Here is a 14934-nt window from a genome sequence, read left to right on the forward strand (position 1 = left end):
TAACAAAATGACAATTCAACACGATTTTTGGTAACAAAAATTAAATATAAGACATAACATTAATTAATTAAAAGACATTAATTCTTACATACTTCAAAATAAAATCAATCAAAACTCTGATTATACAAAAGCAATGAAATTAAAGTTTGGTGGATCGCTTTCCTAAATCTAAGTTAATTAAAGCCAGAGCCTGAAAACTCTGCGTGTCAAGTACCGAAAAGACCAGAGTAATAGTATTTCAGCAAACTGAACATTTTTCAATCACAAACACCATTAAAAAAAGATAATCAAGTACAGCAATGGAAGGCAAACAGAATACATCCAAAAATATTAAAGAAAAGCGACGTAAATGCGTGCAAATTAAACCCTCTTAATTAGAACACGGGGTGTCTTTGCCATCATTATTAGGCAAAATAAAACCTGTAGGACGTAATGACTGTGATTCAAATCTGTCAGTATAAGAGTATTTAACACATATAGGTTTACGCACCTCTTGAAGATATTTGGTGTTCTTGACAAATATTAATGGTTTCCTTGACCTTTGTCAATAGATCCCTACACGCCTAATCTATTTTCTGAGCAGGTTGTACGTGGTGTGGGCATGTGCACGTCTACACAGCGTTACGTGGATATCGTCTCTCAGATCCATCATTCACATAGGGATAAGCAAACTTGCTCACACTCTTACTTATATACGCTTTACCTTGGGCAGATCGGAATGGCTACTATGACGATCCCCTTTTTTGTAATTACGTAATTAAAAAAAATTCGGCCAAATGCAAAAACCTCCTGTTAATTTGCATCTCTGTAGATGCTGAACAGCCTAGTTTAGTCACCTTTAACATGGGGACTTCCCCTGAGCTGCTTCATTCTTTTCCAGAGCCCGCCTCCAGCCACGTCCCATGGGAATTGTATGTAAATATCTAAACCACGTGCTGATAAGGGATTATTGACAAAGAAAGTGCCTGGGCAAGCCTTGGAAAGCCTGGGAAAGCCTGGGCCTGTTTTATATCAATGGTCGGTCTCTCTTATGTGTCTCTGAGCTGTAGACAGCTGTCTGAGTAGTTTCATTGTGTTGGGGGTGTCACATTTTTGTGGTTATAAAGGAAGCGATCTCAAAACGATCACCTTGGTGCAATGGGTGTAAAAAGTAGGCTCTGTGCCGTGAATTCAGCTGATACTCATATGACAGCGTCCGAGCATTAATATGAAAAAGTCGGCCCTGTGCAGCGGAGGGTTTAGATGAAATCACGGAGACACAAATGTTTAGATTTGTTCGTTGTAAATCACACCATTGAATACGTAGTTAATTTTACATGATGGCTCACGAAACTAACTTTTCCTGTTTGTTTTACGATGGATAACCTTCAATGGCCATGACTTTGAAACCACTTTTCAGAGAGGGGAAGTTGAATTGACTTGTGAAGGCGAAAAGAACGTCTTCCGCTCGTTCATTGTGTGAAAAGTCTTTAGTTGTCAGGTTAACACAATAGGATAGAACACCGCCGAATAACCAAAAGTTGAAAGACAGTTTATTATATGGACATGTTTGTCATGGGAACAAAAATTTCGCCCTACAGAAAAAAACGAAGAAATGCTACACCACTCGTGGCATCGGTCAGGTCAGTAAGTTCAATCACATTGTGTCAACGATTTTGTTTACAGCTTCTGCACGATAACCTCATAGGGACACAGGTCATGTTCAGTCAGCTCTTGTGATACTTTCGTCCTCAGCAGCGACTCCTCCTCTCTGCCGGGCACCTTTAAGGGTGTAACGGCCGAAGAGCCAACAGAACAGGATGAAGATCTCACCCCTGGCAAAGTTCTCCCCGATGCAGGAGCGACGGCCGACACCGAAGGGCATGAAGCTCGCCGGGGTCTTGATCAACTTGGTCTCGCTCTCGTCTAGGAAGCGTTCTGTGCCAAGCCGTTAAAAAGGCTTTTGTTATCAGTTGTTTCAATTTCAAGTGGTGGCGGAATGGTTGTCACTAATTGCCCCCCTCCTCAAAAATACTTCCAGGAAAAATCAAAACTGCACCGCTGTTCACCTGGAATTAAGTTGTCTAACTTACGCATGGGTACCTTGCCCTAAAACTGCACCATTCATCCCACTCTTTTTATAATTCTTCATTTATATTGCAGGCAATCACTGCGCATAATGATGTTGCATATTTATATAAATAACTGTATGAATTTAAAATCACTGGCCGACCTAAATCCACTTCCAGTACCTGGTTTGAACTTGGCAGGCTCATCCCAGTGATTCTGGCTATGATGGGCAGCCCAGTGATTCACCATAACCATGGTTTTCTTCGGGATAGTAAATCCACCTGAAAGGACAAAGTACAAATCAGCCACTTGGAAAGGCAACGGCTAAAGTGTGGAACTGTCCATTATTCGGCTGGTGATGTTGTAGAGAGACACTATGACCTATTGAGAACAGTGTGAATCGACAAGTTCTATGCTTAGTGCATGTAATCGCCGGAAATCACTTATTTTTGAATTTTCATAGTTTTAATTTGTTGCAACACATCAAGTTGGTCTATGATTTTATTCACCAAATATCAAGAATCGAATGATTATACAACTCACGGAAGGTCGTGTCTCTCGTCGTCGATTTTGGCAGTCCAACTGGCGTGGTCGCTCCGTATCGGAAGATCTCCATCAATGTAGCCTCTGTGTAAGGCATAGAGCCTCGGTGTGACAGGCAAGGCAGACAGTCTGGACCTATAACTGTGTCTATCTCTCTGGTAACGCGCTCCAAGATTTGAGGATGTTCAATCACGAGAGCGACTGCCCAGTAAAGCGCTGGAATCGTCGTGTCGACACCAGCTGAAACGTTCAAAATTAATTTGGGATGTCGAAGGTTGAAACGATAAAAGTAACGGGTCAGATGTTGACATTGCACGAATTTATTTAGGATTTCATGCTCTAAAGGGTGCTAAGTGTCAAAAAGCATGTATCCATTTTAATCGCTGTGGTAAATCCCAGGAGACAAATGAAACGGCAGCTATCCCACACAATCAAAATGATCTCTGCAATGCATCGCTTGGTTATAGTTTAGTCTTCAGTTTAGATAACATACATTTTTAAGTTTCCTATTCCGACAATTATCTGGGGAAAATGAATGTTATATTTGGTTGCGTTCACGGGGAGACTCTGTATTAAAATGAAAGACAACAGAAGTATTCCTCTGTCATCGTCCACCCTGTTGCTTGAGACTGAATGGGAAGACTTGCAAATGAAATTGTGAAAGCACCTGTAATCGACCCAACGGGACTACATCCAATATTGCAAATCTGCATCCAAAATACACTTTACATGACGTCGAAAATTAGAGATCGTGTCATTTTGCTTACTTGAAAATCCAACCTTCAAATTAAGTTGCTTTCAATCAAAAGACCACTGTTTGTCCACTTTGTTAATGTTGAATCACCCACCTATTTTTTTCACTTTCAAAAGGAGTATTAACCATCCAACAACATTTTAAATATAAGCGATAGTTTGTCAAAAAAGTGATATTGAAAGCCCCAAAATATAAAAAAATAAAAAGATCAGTCCAACCGAATATAGAACAGTTGAAATTGTGTGCGGTGTATTTTGTTTGTACCCCCAAAAGACTCAGTTGGAAAAAAAAAACAGAAGGAAGTGTTTACCTCCAAACACGTCGTGAATTGTTTGAACGATCCTCGTGTCTGTCAGAAAATCAACCCTTGACCCACCCTGAGCTGCGTCTGTCCGCTGGGCCGCAATCAGTGAATCAAACAGATCGCGAATATTCTCTAATGTAGGAGAAAGGGTAATCAAAGTAACTTTTCACAGTCTATTCAGGTCAGCTACTGATCTAATACAACATCAACATCATCAGTCATTTACATAATGTACTGCAAGGTGCAGGCTTCTGGAGCAATATCTACGTGTATTGCGCAAACGGCCTTTGGTAATTACCATACCCGGATCGAAGGAACTGCGGTGACCTTTGAACTCCTCGTATATGTACCGCACCTCTTCGTACATGACTCGCCTCATCCGTTTCTCCCTGGCTGTCACGGGCGTCGGTAGATACCGAAGGCATTGGATGAAATCTTGCGGCAGGCCGATCCCGACGAGGCGTTTAACCTCCTTGTTATTGTCCAACCATTTGGCAAGGGATGGGTCGTCAAAGTCATAGCTGTTCAGATTGATAGATAGATAACAAATTAGCCTGCTGATGAAGCAAAATCTATGGCTGATAAAATTAAATTGCGATAATCATCTGGAGCTGTTGAATTCCTACGATGACGAAGCCTTTGTACTGCATTAGCTCAATCTTAGAGGTTACGTTAGCTTGTTGGTGCACTATTGGCCTTTCTAATATCTGAGCATTTAGAACATGAAAAATATCCAGTAATATTTTGTCACTCTGGGGCATGTATTATCATTGTCTCTGCGTTTGGGGCTCACAGCATCTGCAAATTCAAGCAAGAATCTCGTCTTCCTGGTGAGAAACCAACCTGATGAAATTGACAGCGCTGCACAAGTGGCGCGGTGGCCGTTGTTCTCTCGTATTTTCATTTGTGCTTTTAGTGTTTTAGAAAGAATTTCGATCAGTTTGCCATTGATGAGGGAGTTGCTGTTGGAAAGACTGGAATGTATCGGATGAAAGACATCCGATTTCCCGGAGTTTTCGTGTTGTTTTTCCTGACGTTAATTGTTGTGCAGCAGGTGCTACGACTACACAGACCCAAAATGGCCGCCAAATATATAGCCATGAGTTCCATCTCTCTCTTACTTCCCACCAGCGCCTTCCCTCTTGATGTACTTCCAGAGGAAATGGGACAAAAGACAGCAGACATATTAAAGTCCAATTCATGTATCATGAGTGTACGCGCTCTTTGACCCACTTCAGCAAATGGTAATTTTGACAAACTCTAAGCAATCAAGAGTTCGATCGGCATGTCTGAGTCCACAATGCCGGTGTTCTGTTCTTCACAGAGACATGGCTGACAATATTAGTGACCAGTGCATATCTTTGGACGGCTTTGGGTCGAGTATACGTCTCGACGGGGACACATCCGTGTCACGGAAATCTTGTGGCGGTGGGCTGTGCAAATATGTCAGAAAAAAAAACCTGGTGCTGTCGTGCAAATGTAACTATACGCCAAAAATGAGCACATCAAATCTCAAACTTTTGTCTGTTTCACTTCGACCTAAATCTACCCCAAGAATTCGGTCAACTATTCATAACTCTTGCCTACGTCCCGCCTTCTGCTAACGCTGTACTGGCAGCACAACACATCGTTGACATAGTCCAGAAGCTGCGGACGATTTCCCCTGATACCCCCTTTTTCATTCAAGGGGATTTCAACCAGTGTTCGGTGAGGAGAAGAGCTTACCCTCCTTCTTCCATTATACCTCATGCGCTACTTGACGAAACAATGTACTCTTGTCCTGTTCTACGGAAACATACCTTGGATCATGCGGTCACAGTTTTACTAGTTCCTGCCAATACAGACCTAAGGGTGTAGTTCACTAATTCAAGTGAGAATTTCTGGCCAGCCTATTAGCAATAAAAGTGCCCCCTCAGTATCTTTTGAAAAAGGAGATTGTTTGGCCCCCCAAATGGTGGGCTTATGTAAGTCGTTTCCAGGATCAACTCCTTGGGTCTTTTAGCTTTCATAAGAGGGGAGAATGTCTAAAAACTACGGTTGAAAAATGGTGCTAAGTGCCCGAGAAAGTTAAGGGGTTACCACTTAAAAAGTGGCTGAATTAAACTTCGGAAAAATCACTCTTAGGGAGGGGGTGGTTTGGTTTTGTGGAAATAATTAAAAATGTAATTGGTTAACCCACAAAAAATTTAAAATAAATAGAAAGATTAGGGACCAGACAATAATTTAAGTTTGTTTCAGAAATCTCAGGAATGTTCGTATGCATGTTATGTGCTGATTTTACACTGTTTTCACTGGGACTTGAATTTATAGTGGACTGTACCCCTAAAATCAAAATTCAACCAACTGCGATGAAAGAGATTCAGTGTTGGGCAAAGAACACGATTGAAAAACTACAAGGATGCTACGAGTGCACAGATTGGTATGTCATAATTAGTGCATGTGAAGACATCCACGAAGCAACGACAGTATATTTTGCTCTGCCTAAATATGATAAATACCTCGGAAAAGTGTAAAAGTATACCCTAATAATAAACCGTGGGTTTCAAAATCTTTGAAACGGACAATTATTGAAAAAAGGTAGTTTTAAGTCAGGAACTAAAAGCGAACGTCGGGCTATCAATAGGAAAATCAGAATTGAGACTAAGCAAGCGAAAAAAGCTTACAAAAAAGGAAAAGATAGAATGCATGTTTCAAACTAGAAATGTGAAAGATGCTTGGAATGGCATTAACTTATGTCTGGGACAAACAAAGCACCAGAACGATATCAAGCAATGTCGGTTGACAAACGGAAGGACTTTGCAGAACAGTTAAATGAGCTCAGTATACTACGATGATTGTCAAGGCAGTGATTCTGTACATTTTATTAAATAAAAATTAAAGAGTTTGACTTGCCAACGATCGCAACTAGCTACTGATTTGCTGAGACTGGACGACTGGAAAAAGGGTCTGCTTGTCTCTATCTTTTATCAACACCCTCCCCTACATTGACAAGACCTTGCACCTTGTCACTGCTTGACAAATAATACAGATACACGTGTTTTACTTACTTTTTACCGTAGCACATGGTTGCCAGAACAATATAGATGCTCTTTTCAAAAACGTCCTGGAGATCAATCGGCTTGCCTGCTGACTGGTCTAGTACCTTGGATACTCCGGGTAGGACCCCGTGTACAAGTTTTTCGAGATTGCCGCCCTCTGCGAAGTGCCTTCATAAAAACCACGTAAGACTTCCATGGGTCGTATGAATAAAAAGTAGCATTTGCTTTTACTACCATTTTTGAAGCATTTACTCGTGTTTGTATGAATAATAATGAAGCAAATGCTTTTACTTTAGTGTAATTGCTAAAAAGTAAAAGTATTTACTTTTTACTCTTTAAGCTTGTGCTTGACAATAAATAGTCGCTTCTTTTTGTGTGAATAAAAATGAGTAAGCTCTACAGAATTGGAGTATTTACTTGACATTTTTCAAGACTGGGTCAGGGCAAGCTTGAAAATGAGGAGCATTTACTAATGTTCAAAATGGCAGCGTTCGTAGGGTCATTCGAAAGGAAAAGCTGTATGCCTTTAGGAGGGAATCTCAAGAGACCAGATGCAGGCAGTTGTACCAATTTGAGAGTGGCAGAGAAATTTTCTTCAAGGTTTTTGCGATCAAAATTACTGTCATCGTGCTTGTCTGCCATGCTGATGAGGTCTCAAGATACAGCACCAAGCTGCACTGTGTGTGTCTCTACGTGCAGACAACGGAAGCCCTATTGTGCAAAACCATTCGGCTCGGTACGTCCAACTCACACACAATCTTGATGTGTACTGTTGATTCCTGCAGGGAACAAGTGCGCGGCTCTGGGGAACTAGGTTGGTAGTATGAAAACCAGAACGAGCCAGTTCGGTATTCTAACATTGCACGCCTAAATTAATAACACTGTAGCGCCGGCGGGTCCGGCCGGTGGGGGCGCCAGCTCGGACCCGCATGGAGTTAGCTGGCTGCCCCCGCTGGTATGCGAACGGCGGGCGGTTTTCCTGCCTCGCGCCTGCGCAGTCCCCGCCGAGACGCCTCGTGTCTAAAGCTTTGTGACAAACAGTGTTGTGACGTCAACAGAAATAAAACAGAGGTTTCCTGCCCGGAACGGCGATTCGTGGCTGACTGCATCATATGCAGCAAGGTATGAGACGGAGAGAACCCCCCTGCTTTGTGTTGGTCATTGTCTCGCAGGAATCTGGGAATTCCTTTCAGACATCTTGGGGGGATGTGTTAAGTAACAGTAGTCTGGAATGTGTATAGGGATTGGACATGTTGTGGGGGTACCCCTCGGTCTCATTTCTTGCTGGGTATAGACTGTATGTATCTGTGAAAGCGTCAGAGCCCAATAAGCAGGACACGCTACAATACAAAGTGCATCAAGTGTAGTCTGGTTCCCTGACCAAAGAATTTCATGAGGACACTTGATAAAATCTTAGGTCAGGCATCGCCCAAGTATATAAATAGAACATTACGCAACATGTCACGGGTCAAAAGGAATGTCCTGGGCGGATCATGCAGGCTTGAATGCTGGCTGTCACTTTGAAAAAATGCATGGACACCCTAAACAAATGCATAGAAAAGGAGCACCATTGTGTTGCATGAGGGCAGCCAACAAAAGAATAAAATTATACATCTTATTGGGTGACAAAACCGGAAGCACCTGCACATAAATGATGCTATCTGAATGTGGACGAGAAAAATCTGCATTCTAACGCTATGGAGTTTAAGTTTAACGCTAGCTGGACGCGTACCTTAATGCTGATCGGCCAAGTCTCCGATGGAGACTCCATTCTTCACTGTAATCACTGAATACGATGTCCTGCAGCCCTTCCGTGAGCAAACTGACTGTGTTTCCAAAACGAATTATCGAATAATGCATATTATTACAAAGTTCAATCGGTGGTTAACTGTATACACTTGCCTTGATAGATAAATGATGATCAGCCACTTGAGGCAAAGGTTACTCGTTTCTTTAATTTAATACAGCATCGATGGATCCAAAGCTTTCTTTAATGTGGGTTTTGGAGGTTACTGGGCAAGAACAAATAAATAAGCAAACACCAAAACAAACAAACAATCACCCCAACACCCCAACAAACAAACAAACCAACAAACAACCCAACAGCCCAACAAACGAAGAAACAAGAAAAACCCAAATAAACAAACGAACGTTCCCAAAGTCAATTGAGACATACTGAACTAGTGTGCAGGGAGTCTTCGTCTGGAGCCTCTTCTGAGCACAGACCAAGGACACAGATGCTCTGTGCAACCTCGTAATTGTGTTTCAAAAGTCTCAGAATCGTGAACACATTTTACAATAGGTCATGGCGGAATTTAAACTATGCACTCATAAGTAATCTGTAGTCAAAGGTGTCCTTTATCCTTATGACCGGGCCGTGATTACTATTCCATAGGCAGCTTGTCCTGCAAGCTTAGTTCAGTGACCAAAGCTCCTTTACTTTAACATTCAGCGATTTGTGCCGGGGAATCTCATAGATACATTGGTTGTTTGAAACAACTGCGACCAGCATCTTTATGTGACTCTTCCAAGTAATATTGATTCTTCTGGTTTTCTCCTGTTCACTGAACGCTCCATGTTTAAACCTCAAACATTGTTTGTGTATTTAGAATACATGTTATTTAATGGCAATTCAAAACAAGTGGGAATTAAAAGTTACAGGAATGTTGTATGCCCATACTTACGTGAATATAAAGGGGGGCGACCGGCAAAGGCGATCGGCTGCTTGATGAGAGCCTCACGGATGTCTTCCACATCGTTTAAGACAATCACCCAGAAGCTGCCGAGCTTCAGGGAAAATACACGGCCGTACTGCTCCGCAAGTTGCAGGAAAATCTGATATACTGGTTCGGAAGACCTGAAAGCTTGGATCATCCAAATTATTGTGTGATTCCATTGTGGGTCAAAGCTTGCTTGAAATCAGCAAAGTTAACTGTAATCGCTAGTCAAGACCTTCCAAGGCCAGCACATTTTTTTCAGAGCTGTCTAAAAGTATTTGCATTTTAGGTTTCGTCTGCATTGAGATTGGCACGATCCAACCTACATCTCAACTGTTATTTTTTAGCCTGGCTTCCAAGCTAGACATTCTCCGGAATGGAAACTTCCTAAACTTTCTGGACCCCTGTTCTATGCATTGAGGAAACAATTATATCGAGAACACATCGTTCCGTCGTGCCGTCGCGTCGTGCCGTCGCAATGTGCTCTCGCTGTCGCCTCATTACTTGCACCCTTAGAGACGGAGTGGAGTTCAATTCTCATTTTTCATGATCAAAGCTTGTAGGCCCTATGGGTGCTTTCCACCGAATTGTTGGATTTCTGGGCAGGAGCTCGTTAACATTTTGTGATCCCACGGTGCTTTTACAATAAGACATGCCATAATCAAGAGGGCTCATAGAAATATTTCTATAAATCCCAAAAGTGGTTTCCAGTTCTGGGGTATTTCTTCCACAAAAAGCCAAAACTCCAAACCCTTTTGGATAGAGACGGGCGGCTACATTCAGAGCTGAGCGCGTAGTTTTACCACTATTTTGGGGCGTCTTCAGGGAAAGGCGAATAAAAGAATTTCACGTGGCTAACCCCCATAAAATTGAAAAGAGAAGTGATCTTCTGGCCATAATTTTGAATTTCTAGTGAAAAAAAAACCAGAGGACAACCCCTTCCCGAGAGTCAACAGGCGGCACTCTTTCGGTCTGATTTTGCACTGTTTTCTATGGGTGAGTATTTGGTGTAGTGCAACGTACCTACAGTGAACGCACATTTCCAGGACTTGTGACAAACGCCCTCTGTTGGCCTTATTAATCACCAGCCATTTTAGAAACAGTCAGACACGACAGCACGATACGACGGATGACGACACGACGCGACAGCATGACACGACGGTGCAACGACACAACGCGACGGCAAGACATCAGGACGCAACAGCACGACTGCAGGACGGGACGGCCTAACCCTCACCGCATAAATACCATACAATAACAAGCGACGCGACGTTACGACCACACGAAGACGAGCCAGCACGACGCGACGGCATGACGGCACTACGAAACGCAAAGACGGTACGACACAATGCATACACGGAGCTGTCGTAGCATCGCGTCGTGGCAACGGGACGATGCGACGCCATTTTGGCGACTATAAAACACCATAAAAGACTTCATGGACAAAAGTAGCCTTGCCATGCTGGGCCTACTTAATTAGCCCCCAAAATACGATTGGTTCAGAGAAATGTGAATAATTCATAAACATTAGCATATTGAATAATTTAGATAAACCACTGGAAACAAAGCTCCAAAGGCGCCTGTATTCTTTCTTCGTGCGTTGGTTTGGTGCTTAAACTAGTCTCCTCCAGCTCCTCGCTCTTGAGCGACTATCCATTTCGCTGCAGGCGCCTTAATCAAAGGCTATTCTGAGTGGTAAGTGAACATTTTATCGCAAAACCAGCCGGAATGGATAATGAGCTTTTTTGTGAATCAAGTTTCTTCTTGGATCCACCATGCACAGGCATGGAAAGTCAATTCAGTGCCACCTTGAAATGTGCTTTTGAACTGTTTCAAAGATTAACCTAGGAAGTCCATTGGTCAAAACGTACACCTGCCATGCAATCCCACCATTCCGTCCCCAGTCCATGCGAGACCATTATTTTATGTGCTGGACGGATGGAAGGAATGCTGTGCGTTTTTCAACCGACACGATCTGGGCCTTCATCAAAAGCTCACCGCCGGCAATGTCAGTCAAGACCGACTCAGAATGGCCGTTAATTAAATAATATCGTCTGGTTGTCCAGAATTGTTTTAAACGGGTCCTGGTGCCTCCGGAACACATGGGGTCTCCGCTTCTGAACATCGGACCTGCTCTTGCAAGTACCGGTATGACATGGATATTTGTTTCGATATGAACATTGTCATGCAGCATAAACTGTGGCGTACGTCCGCCTGAACGAAGCGAAAAATAGGTCAGAGTTTGATGTAAACAGCTTTGGTACGGTATGATTTCCCGGCATAGCCATTTTAGCCGTAAGACGCAACACTGTCATCGACTGCACTGGCAGGTTAAAAAGTTAAAAAAAGAGCCTTGGCAAGATTGTTGCATTAACTGTCACGCAACCGCAACGGTATGTGTAAAGACTCCATGTCACTGTTGATCAAAGATTGATAGTCCACTGTGATAACACAACTTACTGAGTACATTGCCGATGATGGGGAGTGCGAGAGGTCCTGGAGGAAACCCCGCCGGCCTCCTTGTGTTCTGGTAAAGCAGAAGAGCCACAAACGTGACTATGAACATCAGAGCCAATCCCACGTTTTCAGTGATAACCTCCGCAACAGCCATTTTTCCCGACTTCAGTAACTCGATTTTTTGTGCCAAGCAGAGGGTTTTACTGTACTGTCCTATGCGTGTTAACAAAACAACCTTCAACCTGACAGAATTGTTCAGTGACCCGGATTTGTACTAAGTTCAATCGATCAGACAGAACAGACGTTTACGCGAAAGGTCCTACCCACATACGTGCACGAAACGGTTTACATACGTGTACATCATAAGACGTACGCCACATGGTTTCTCCGTTTACAAGTTCAGTTCTGTGAACAATACGGGCGATTCAAAACAGTGTGCCTACGAGGGCTTAACGCGTTGGATAATCACAACGCGTGGAAACTGTCGACCCTTTCCAGACGCGCACTGGATCGACATATTTCGCGCATCGTGATTGTGAACGCGTTGCAAGCTCTTGGAGGCGCACTTTTGTGAATCGCTCGTTTTAAGCACCTAGATTTCATCTGCGTTACGAGCGAAAATCTTGTAAAAGGGTATTTCGTGTTATTTGCCAAGCAGGGTGTTGCATTATGATGACGAAGAAATGTAAATAAGGAATAACAGGCGGCCGTGATAAAAATCTAAAATACAAGGCAATGGCGATAGAAATCTAGACTAAACATGGGGTCCTTGTGTAATCTGGTAGTTCATTATAGGCCTATGCACCGAATAAGAAACTGCTTCCTCATAAATGCTTAATTAACATTCATGACCTGATCACTGCAGAGCATCCCTGGTTTAGTGAGCCGATTGATTGAATTAAAGAGTGATTTATCCAATAAAAGTAGTGTACAACTCCAACAAAAAAGGATGAAAATTACTTATTCCAACACCAAAGAGACCATTTTGTCTCAGTGCGTTTTTACCGTATTGATTCTTCTTTCCCAGGGATAGCTTACGGTCATTTTGGCACTTACTTTATGAAAATCGGACTTGCTCTTCTTGCAAAATGGCCATTGACTTTTTCACGAGGTACGTCTGCGAAAATGGAGACTTTCTCTTTGACGTGCTCAGTGCGCATGGGCCAACACACGAGCGGCCACGAACGGTTATGACAACAAAATCATTTGTTAAATTTAGCTCCCGGACGCACTCATACTGAAGGTCTTTCAATTTTTAGGCGTGCCAATTTTTAAAAGATCTGCCTTAATTGCATGCTGAGCGTACTTCAGTCATAAGGTTCGGCAATAGCAAGGGTAAGTTTTCGGTCACGCACTCTTGTACAGCGTATAACAGAGTCGAGTAGAAATATACTGCACATAAATAATAATAGAAATACTATAGTGCTAGACATTATTTTCTCTTGTTTGAAGTTCATTGCAAATATAAGGATTCTTTACTTCCAGACTGAAATGTAGCCGCAATTAAATGAAAAGCATTATTTTTGCATAATTAGGTAATTTATACCGTCACTGTCATACCACAGGAAACGAAACGAAACACAGGAACGAGTAATTGTGCTCATGGACGTTTCGTTAGGATCCATTCCTTTTAATGATGCGTACCATTATTAACCTTAAATTTGTAACGAAGACATGCAAGGACTCAATTAAAATTTTTAGCATTCCTTTGCTTTTAGGCCTTGCAGTCTCCTCATTTCACACGGTTTTAACCGCATTGGTCTGAGCCACATTAACTACTAGTTCCTACAGTGGAACGTTTTACCATGATCAACATATATCCTCATTAAATTTTATGACTTCAAGTGTAAAATCCACGACGCCAGGGGCTAAATTCATGATATGTGCGTATTGCGTGTATGATGCATAGCACTACCAAGCACTGTTAGTCTATTATTATCCGGTTCGTAATGTGACGTCACTTCAGTTTTAACAACGCCCAGTGCACATGCACTGCACATACATGAACTGGTCGCCGTTTACATGGAACCATGGAACCGGAAGTTAACGCGCAACTAGACTTCAGCGATCGTCCAATGGGAGCTTGCAAATCATGGCGCGTCCATCTTTGTGACGAAGTCACTTACTGGGCATTAATCAAACTGATAGCTGGGGCCAATTTCATAGAGCTGCTTACGCACAAAATTTGCTTAAGCACAAGAAAACCTTACTTGATAAATCAGGTAACCAGCCAAACCTCCATGTGATGTATTCTTTTTTGGGATTGTATTTAGGTGTTTTATTTTATTATTATTTTTTTTTGGTTAGCATAACAATCAGATAGAGTTTGAGCTGGCAATCTTTGTTTATTAAGCAAAATTTTTCCTGCTTGAGCAAATTTTGTGCTTAAGCAGTTCTATGAATAGGGCCCTGCAGGTCTTACACGTATATTTCATATAGTGCTTTTAATTCTCAATTAATAAATCAGTTCACTTTGTTAATGGAGTTTGATGTATGTACAACGGAGGATTGCAAACCCAATGGCAGTTTTTACCCAAGTGCAATTCGTTTGAATCTACATGTACAGGTGCGATCAAAGTCCTAACCCGTAATTCATCAGATTTTATTGTTGTCTTCATCTTATTTTATTTATCAATCGTTATTGTACTCATGCTGTCTGAAGTTATCTGTTGTAATTTTGGTGTAAATTTTTGTAGCGTCGTTTATTATTGTTTTGTATTTATATTTATATTTTGATTGTCAAATTTTTAACGCTCGCCAAACCACAACAAATTTCAATGTATTTCAATAATGTTGGATACAAAATGATATCAAATAAATAAATGAAATGAAATGAATCTTTGTTCACACAGAGCCAGTCACAAACTTGGCAAAGTTCACAATGCTCATGAAGAAATAAGTGGATCGATCGGAATCTTCCAAATAAATCACATTTCAGAGCGACCATCACCAGAAAGAACTTAATAAATTAAAAAAAAATAAAGAAACAGTTACCTACCTCTAAGTTCTTGCTTGATAGACGGTCAATGATCCTTAGCCTCATTTACAATTTACATCTTTAGTCAGACAGTA

At 41.9% G+C, this 14934-nt stretch overlaps 1 pseudogene across 1 annotated transcript; it reads right to left on the reverse strand.

The window, feature by feature from the left end:
• LOC110984426 (steroid 17-alpha-hydroxylase/17,20 lyase-like) lies at positions 1-12287 on the reverse strand (annotated as a pseudogene). Its single transcript, XR_015424465.1, has 9 exons — positions 11866-12287; positions 9373-9552; positions 8421-8514; positions 6698-6856; positions 3954-4171; positions 3657-3782; positions 2593-2832; positions 2232-2330; positions 1-1917 (listed from the first exon to the last, which is right to left on the reverse strand). The product of XR_015424465.1 is annotated as a steroid 17-alpha-hydroxylase/17,20 lyase-like (transcript).
• Positions 12288-14934: the final 2647 nt, after the last annotated feature.

The sequence above is a fragment of the Acanthaster planci genome, linkage group LG02 (assembly GCF_054643075.1).
Source record: "Acanthaster planci isolate LZ-2023a linkage group LG02, COTS_SCS, whole genome shotgun sequence".
Classification (NCBI taxonomy): domain Eukaryota; kingdom Metazoa; phylum Echinodermata; class Asteroidea; order Valvatida; family Acanthasteridae; genus Acanthaster; species Acanthaster planci.